The 8,012-nt window shown below is 35.2% G+C and overlaps 1 long non-coding RNA gene across 1 annotated transcript; it reads left to right on the top strand.

The window, feature by feature from the left end:
* The first annotated feature begins 323 nt into the window (after window positions 1-323).
* Window positions 324-7,798, top strand: LOC141282391 (uncharacterized). Its single transcript, XR_012337002.1, has 2 exons — window positions 324-917; window positions 5,098-7,798. It is a non-coding gene; the product is annotated as an uncharacterized lncRNA (long non-coding RNA).
* The last annotated feature ends 214 nt before the right edge of the window (window positions 7,799-8,012 follow it).

Here is an 8,012-nt window from a genome sequence, read left to right as displayed (position 1 = left end):
ACAGTTTGTTTTTCTTTGTCTATGTGTGTCCATCTTTGCCTACAGGCTAAAATTGGGTGTGGTGATGGAGTCAGATGGACGAGGGGAACGGCCTTTGTGGGTGGAGATTTTCTGAAGAAAGATCGACGTCACATATTTTATAAATATGCATGTTACTTCCTGAGCTGGTTGTTCGCTACTTGAGAGGACCCAGCGCGCTGTTAAACTTTTTCATATCTGATCAATAAATATTTGAACTTAGAGATTTGTATCTTGTGCCTTTCCTCTAAATTATGAACATGCAATGGACGCCTTAAAGTCCAACAATTGGTGACCGCTGAAGAAGTTTATTTTAATCCCAATCTACATGAATATGAGTTTACCATTATAATCACATGCAATTTGTTTACCATGAAGTTATGCAGTATTTGTGTCATGTGTTATGCTGTGTGTAAGTCAGGAGTTTGCCATGGGATTGCTATTGCAACCCAGCTGTGTGTGTTTCATGTCAAAGGGCACAAAGGGTTTAAGTAAGTGAATGGCCAGGGTCAAATAGGTCACGGGAAGAAGACACTGGTCTGAGGAATGTCATTTGGTTCCTGCCTGAACAGAAACATATTGTTTTAAGCATGGAGGAGGGGGGGAACCAAAACCATATATATTTACCAAGCCTGGCTCAGAAAGTCAGACTGGTTTGAAGATTTCTCCCAGGCCAGCCTGACTGGTTCTGGGAGGTTTTATCAGGCAGGCTCGGCTTTTTATTTGTCCGGATAATAAAAGTCTATCTCTTGAAATCAAAACCTAAGACTGAAGATTGTTTCATTGGAGGAAAATGAAAACCACAACATTTGGTGCCGAAACCCGGGATAGAAAAGAGCTGGACAGTCACACCACCTGGGCGAACCTGACGAGCAACACAAACAACGTATGGCCATAAGGTAAGCACTTTTTGCTTATTAAATTAGGTTTGTGTTGTTTGCCAGAATTTGCTCAACGTGGTGAGAAATTTAAGCTCTTCTAAATTTAAGAACCATATATGTGAACTGGGTTTTGATTTCAGGGGTACAATCTAACTAAGGCATGCATGCATGAATCTGTATTTGACTTACTGGGGGATGGCTTTGTTGATCACAGTGACTTGAAAACAGATTTTAAGTGAAGAGAACGCGTAATTGTTGCCTATGTCTGTGGGTACATAGAAGTCTGTGCTTGTGGTTGGAAGAGGATGGCACAGAGGTCAATGTCGTGTGGTTGGAAGTGTTTATCGATATTGACAGTATACCGTGTAAAAGTGGTATATTTTATTGTTTTAGTTAATGACCGTGTTGATGGAGGTGTAATGGTCATTCGATTTGGGTATATAAGGTGATATCAAGAGGTGGCATAAAAGGTTTTATGTATGAAAATATATGTACTCTCTGTGTTTGAATTTTGAGTGTGTATGCAGCTGCAGAGTGTGTGTGAGTGAGAGAAATGTGAACTTGCATCTGGCAGGCAGGGAGAGAGTTTCCCTAAGGCAGTCTCTGCGGGCTGTTAAGGGGGGTTTAAGTGTATCCTTTGAGTGTAGGGTAAATAACTACTGTGTTATAGTGTGGAAGAATGAGCCCTAAGGAAATAAATAAATAAAATAAATAGAGCCCAATTAAATACATAAAGGGTTGCACATAAATGCTAATGGGTTATTACTGAAAAATGGTTGGGTTAACAATTTGGTTTATAGGTTATCAAACATACATTTGAAATTTAAGGTTTGGTCAAACAATTGACACCAGATGGGATATCAAAAAGAGCACAGAACCTGAGACCACAGCTAACTTTCTCGATGGGCAATGCAATCAGGTGGCCACCTATTAATCAATCAATTTTGCTTGTTTAAAGATTGTATTGTTCACCTGAGAGGGCTCGGGGTGGTCAAATCTCAAATGCTCTTCAAAATTTAAGAATTAAAAGGGGAAATTAAAGATTACTAGATTAAATGATAAGAATAAAGGGTTTCATTTTCAAAAGGAATGTGGGCTAGGACAGATGATGGTTTATTGTGTGAATGAGTTTTATTTTTGTCGTTGGAGGCTTGGATAAAGATTTAATGTTAAAGTTGAGAAAATGCCTAAGAAGTTTCGCGAACCTGAGTGTTACCGTGTCGGGGCAGACACGTTGGGGTTCGGAGAGAAGAGTACTCAAATCCTGTAGGTCAGGTACAATCTATGTGTTATTTGTCTTGTTGATTTGAAAGGCCCGGGCTGATGAGAGATATTGTTTTTGTTTTATTTGTCATGTCGTATTGGTAAATTGTGTAAGTGAATCTTTTCCACGTTGATGGAAGTGAAGTGGAATGATGAACTTGGCCAGGTAGTCTAGATAGAGTTGTTTTATTTTATTTGTGTGAGGATGTAATGTGTCTGTGATATAAAGAGTCTGTGTGTGAATGTATGAGATGGCAAGAGTGGGGGCTGAGTGAGCAGTGGGTGTGTCTTTCTTCTGTGGCTCTGCAAAGAGCGCAGAGAGGTGTTGTGTTACACTAAAGTGGAGTGAAGGATTGTTTTAAAACTGTGGAGAGGTAATACAGTTTGTGAAAGATGTGAATATGAGTAAGATATAAGTATGAATATAAATACGATAAGAATAAGAGACAGTTATAAATGCTGGGTAATAAATATGATATTGGAAGGTATTGTGGAGTTATTGTAGCCACAAATATAAATTTTTATAGTAAAGTACGCAGGTACTTCTAATATCTGAATAACTCATTTAAATGATTGATTCAAATAAATGAGTGTGCTCGATAGGAAAAGTATAGCTTGCCCAGAAAAGCACAAAAGTGTGTGATGGAGTTTAACATTATTTGAAAGAATCTTGTTTTAAGGACACATTGGGAATCTGAGTAATTATTTGGAGAGTAGATAAATTGGACAAATAAAAAACAATAAGATTGTGAAGTGTTAAAATGAGAAATAATTATAAAATATAAAGTCTGTTATATTGCAAAGAAAAGATTATGGCAGTCAGATTAATGGAAAAATAAGGATTAAACAACTGTTGTGTGGAGAATTAGAAAATAGAATAATTGGATGTTCAAATGAGGAAACATTTGATGTGGCATTGTGTGAGAAGAAATATAACTAAATAAAAATATTAACTAAAAGAAAGAAAAAGAAGAAGAGATAATTAACAATCAAGGAAATGCTTAGAGAGAGAGAGAGAGAGAGAGAGAGAGAGAGAGAGAGAGAGAGAGAGAGAGAGATAGAAAGAAAGGGAGGGGAAAACAAACGGTCACCAGATTTGACCTGTAAAGATCAACTCTCATTGCTCGAGGGGAATTGTGGGATTAAGTAAAATCTAGCAGAAAAACAAGAGGTGAAGCAAGCTTTGAAAGAAAAACAACAAATTAGAGAAAAAAAGAGTAGAGACCAAGTTATTAAAGGTGGAAATAAAGATGAAAAATTAAAAAGGACAGAAAAATTATTAAAAGGTGAATGACACAGATAAATTATATAAAGGAAAAAAGATTTAACAAAATGAAGAGGAGTCTTCATCTGATGATTGAAGGTGGTCACAAAATAAATTTTATGTTAAATTGAAAGGCAATATTTTGCAATGGGTTAAGTTAAACCTTGAAAGGCTGAAAGCTCTGATCCTTTGACATTCAAGAAAGTGAATAAAAGCTGGCGATGCAAAGACAATGAAAAACTGTGTGTGACATCAAAGTGTTGGAGTTGCAAAAAGAGGAGAACTCATAAACTAAGCTGTGGACACATCCTACATGAATGGGACTATAACTAATCTCAAGCAGTGAAGGGGGCACTGCGCAACACCGAAAAGACTGAGTGGAGTCCAGAAAGAGACCCACAAAGACAATATTGTTCTTGGAGACAAGAGAAACATTGGACTATACTTTTGCTTCTTCATACAAGCCGTTGAGTGAAAAAGGGGAAAGAGTAAACAGCCGTTCAATGTTTAGTAAAGACCTTGATACTATAGGGACATAGACAATCTTTATGAGAAAATCAGCTAGACAAAATTAAAGGCTGATTAAGAACTTATGTTGTTAGGTGTGACTACCTTTTCTGAAATCAAATCAGACACCTATTAATCTGACAGGAAGAAATGCATAATGAAAATTTGGGGTTTTTAAATTTGGTATTCTACAGAGGAAGTTAGAACTCCAAAGATGGTACTAAGCTTAAAAGCAAATATAAATGGCATAGAACAGCTATGGAAGAAAGGAAAATAAAATAGATAAAAGAAATAAATTGGAAAAACAAAATAGGATACTATAAAAGGTAAACAAGGAAAAGCTGTGAGAATAGAAAAAAAGAAATAACTAATTATTGTAACAAACTTAGGATTTAAGGAAATAAATCTAAATTGTATCTAGTCACGATTTAAGAGCAATTAATGACAAGAAAAGATTGATGATCCAAAAAATTACATACTCTGCTTACAAGTGTTTCTCCATTTGATAAACATTTTACTGTGAATTATGATTTGCATAAGAAGTAGATACTTGCATTTACGTATTTAATTATAAGGGAAAATATTATACAGGTTTAGGATGGATGAACTACTATTCCAACATGCGGAAAGTTAATTTGGTTGATTAATGCTAAAAAGTTGATAAAATGATTGGTTGTCATTGAGTTATAGTTGCCAGCATTGGCAAACAGATGTGGAAGCTAAAAAGGGCCTCAGAGTGTCAGGAGATCTTTTTAGATTGTATAAGAAGTGAAAAAATTTCAGTCATAAATACTATTATCATAGATGTACATGGGGGAAATAAGTGGAATGAAAATAAATCAATTGATTCATGAGAAGAAAAAAGATTTTGAGTTTAGATAAAAAGGGAAAAACGGAGGTGACGGGCAAGATAGAAGAAAAATTTGACTATCATCTATAATCACAAAGGATGGTAGATAAAAAGGTATAGAAAAGGAATAATCATCAAAGCCATACTTAACAAAATGTGTGAAAATACTAATCATAACAGAACTTATGTTTTACCTAAACTAACAACCGTACACCTTTAACACTGCATGAAATATTCGCCGATAGACCTATGCGTATTGTAAAAACATCTGGAATTAAGTGTTATATGAAGAAACTAATTGTCTATGTATTGAGTTATTTGTGTACAGAAAAAGCTGAAAGGAGTTGAGGAGGACATGAGACAACATGACTTGATGAGTGCGAGATGATCTAGCTTATCTGAGGGTCGAGAGGTCGGAGGAGGCCAAACACGGCCACAGGGGCCTAAACTGGGGGAGACAGAAGGATGAGAGCGACCCCAGAAATGTCCAAAGTGGGAGGAGCAGCCAATGTAGCAGAGCTCGTAGGAAGGAGAGAAGGAGAGAAGAATGCCATGATATGAAAGAAGAAACATCAAAACCAAATCAAATCAAAAGCAATTCAAGTATACCGACGGATGGAGAGCAAAGTTTTGAGCACCGAGAGGAAGAAGTGAAAAAGAGAAATTGTCAAAAGAAATTGAATTGAAAAGATCGAAGCTGAGTACTACAGAAGATTTGCATTGCTACAGTCAATTAAAGAACGAAGCTGATTACTACAGAAAATTTGCATGGCTACAGTCAATTAAACTTCCTGGCGATGGACTATTGCCTTAAACGAGGCCAAGTGAAAGATCTGTAACAATCTCAAAGGAACAGAATCTGAAAGAAAGACTGAAAACATAGAGACATTGAACTGAGAACATAAGGTGGACATTTTATGGGAAACATTCCAAAGATAACAAATGATACAAATGGGGAATATTTAGAGTTAAGGAAATATGTTTACAAAGTTGCTTTTTAGGCTTTAAACTAAACTAGATTTCAATAATGCAATAACATTTTCAAGTCCACATAAATAGGGTGATGAATTCAACAAAAATTCTAATGGATAAGAGAAAAAATTAAGGTCAGAATAATATTTAGGTCTTTTGGGAAATTCTGAGTTTAAAAATACATTTTACAGGCCACAATTTAGAAATTTGTGTCAATGGTAGTATGTTCGCAAAACATTAAAATAAAATAAAGCAGGAAGGATAGAGATTTTTTAGAACGGTACAGTAGGATTACAATCAAGAAAATATTAACCCTATGGAATTATAGAATTAGCAAAAGTCAATATGAAATGCTTTATAACAGGAATCTTGAACGAATCAATATAAAACTCTATATATATTATGAAGACATCAAAGAGTCTAGCTTAAGGTGTAAAAGTGAGAAGAGAGATGCTATTAGAAGAATAGTATAATCAAATCAGAGCAACATATTCAATGAAGGTATTTGAAGATCAAATAGATCGATTGGAGAATTATTTTGGATTTGTAGAAAAAGAAAATGTTTGACCTCGTTATCATTAGGATGGAGAGAAAAGGTACTTAAATATAATGGAGACAGGAAATCATTACAAAAGAAGGGTATTTAGAATCCTTATAAAAGGATGAACAAAACAATTAATCATAAAATTATATGTAGATTCTGTCAATCAACCAAACGGGTACCAAATTAGATTAAGGTATGGGATTAAGCTAAATACGGAATTTAGTAAAGTTTTGTCAGAATAAAAATACAGAATAAATGAATTATGTACGGTACTACAATCAAAAGTAGATTATTAAGTTTACCAATAAGGCATTAATTTATCTTAGGAAAACAACTAGATGAAGCCAGTAGAAATACAAGACATATTCTGAATACATTTTAATCAGAAGTTAGTGGGTAAATAAGGTGTAGGTATCTTTTTAGAAAAATCTAACAAAAGTTAAAATATTAGGAGGATGGAAAAATTAATTTTAAATCAATAAGAATGGTATCAGAACTTACGTTACAAAATAGTATTGAATTCACAACGGGTAGATAATATTCAAGAACCTTTGATGATGATGATGATGATGATGATGATGACGAAGAAGAGGAATAAGCTGTATTTGTATTGAAACAAATATTTCGTATTATGAATGATTTATTTTTTGTTTTTATTTTCAGTAATTTTGTTTTATTTGCTTTTTGGTTTTCTTTGCTTTTATTTTTGTTTCCTTTTAACTATTACAATATATTCTACATATCTGTGACAACCAACAGCAGGTGCAGAACCAATTGCACACATTTTTAAACTGTTTATATAGAGGGGCTTTAAGTTCTTTTACTTTTACATTCAAAGACAAAACAAGAATGGAAAGAGGTTTGCTCTTATTGTCCATAGTTCGAAGTGCTGTGGCGTAATTTGGTAATTGGTAATGTATGGTGGCTTTCTTTAGTCACAAGTTAGTAATAACTGAGAAGGCTGAATTATGAAACTGCACTCCGGATTAAAATAAACAGGAAAAGTGAGGCTAAATTAAGCCTCAGAGCGGGGATTATGAAGAAGTTTATTTTAATCCCAATCTACATGAATATGAGTTTACCATTATAATCACATGCAATTTGTTTACCATGAAGTTATGCAGTATTTGTGTCATGTGTTATGCTGTGTGTAAGTCAGGAGTTTGCCATGGGATTGCTATTGCAACCCAGCTGTGTGTGTTTCATGTCAAAGGGCACAAAGGGTTTAAGTAAGTGAATGGCCAGGGTCAAATAGGTCACGGGAAGAAGACACTGGTCTGAGGAATGTCATTTGGTTCCTGCCTGAACAGAAACATATTGTTTTAAGCATGGAGGAGGGGGGGAACCAAAACCATATATATTTACCAAGCCTGGCTCAGAAAGTCAGACTGGTTTGAAGATTTCTCCCAGGCCAGCCTGACTGGTTCTGGGAGGTTTTATCAGGCAGGCTCGGCTTTTTATTTGTCCGGATAATAAAAGTCTATCTCTTGAAATCAAAACCTAAGACTGAAGATTGTTTCATTGGAGGAAAATGAAAACCACAACACCGCCGACGTTTTGTGGAGGGAAAGGAGAGAGTGAGAGGAAGGAGGGTTTCACATTGAAGAAACCAGAGTAAGGGAGGGCTCCATTTCAACACAAAAAGAGCGCTCTACTAAAACAAGGTAAGCAGAAGCCTGTTTTATCGAATTCTGCTATTTGGATATACCAAAT

Source organism: Paramisgurnus dabryanus, chromosome 7, assembly GCF_030506205.2.
Source record: "Paramisgurnus dabryanus chromosome 7, PD_genome_1.1, whole genome shotgun sequence".
Lineage (NCBI taxonomy): Eukaryota > Metazoa > Chordata > Actinopteri > Cypriniformes > Cobitidae > Paramisgurnus > Paramisgurnus dabryanus.
The sequence above is the reverse complement of the archived record's forward strand: the minus strand, read 5'-3'. Positions and strand labels throughout refer to the sequence as shown.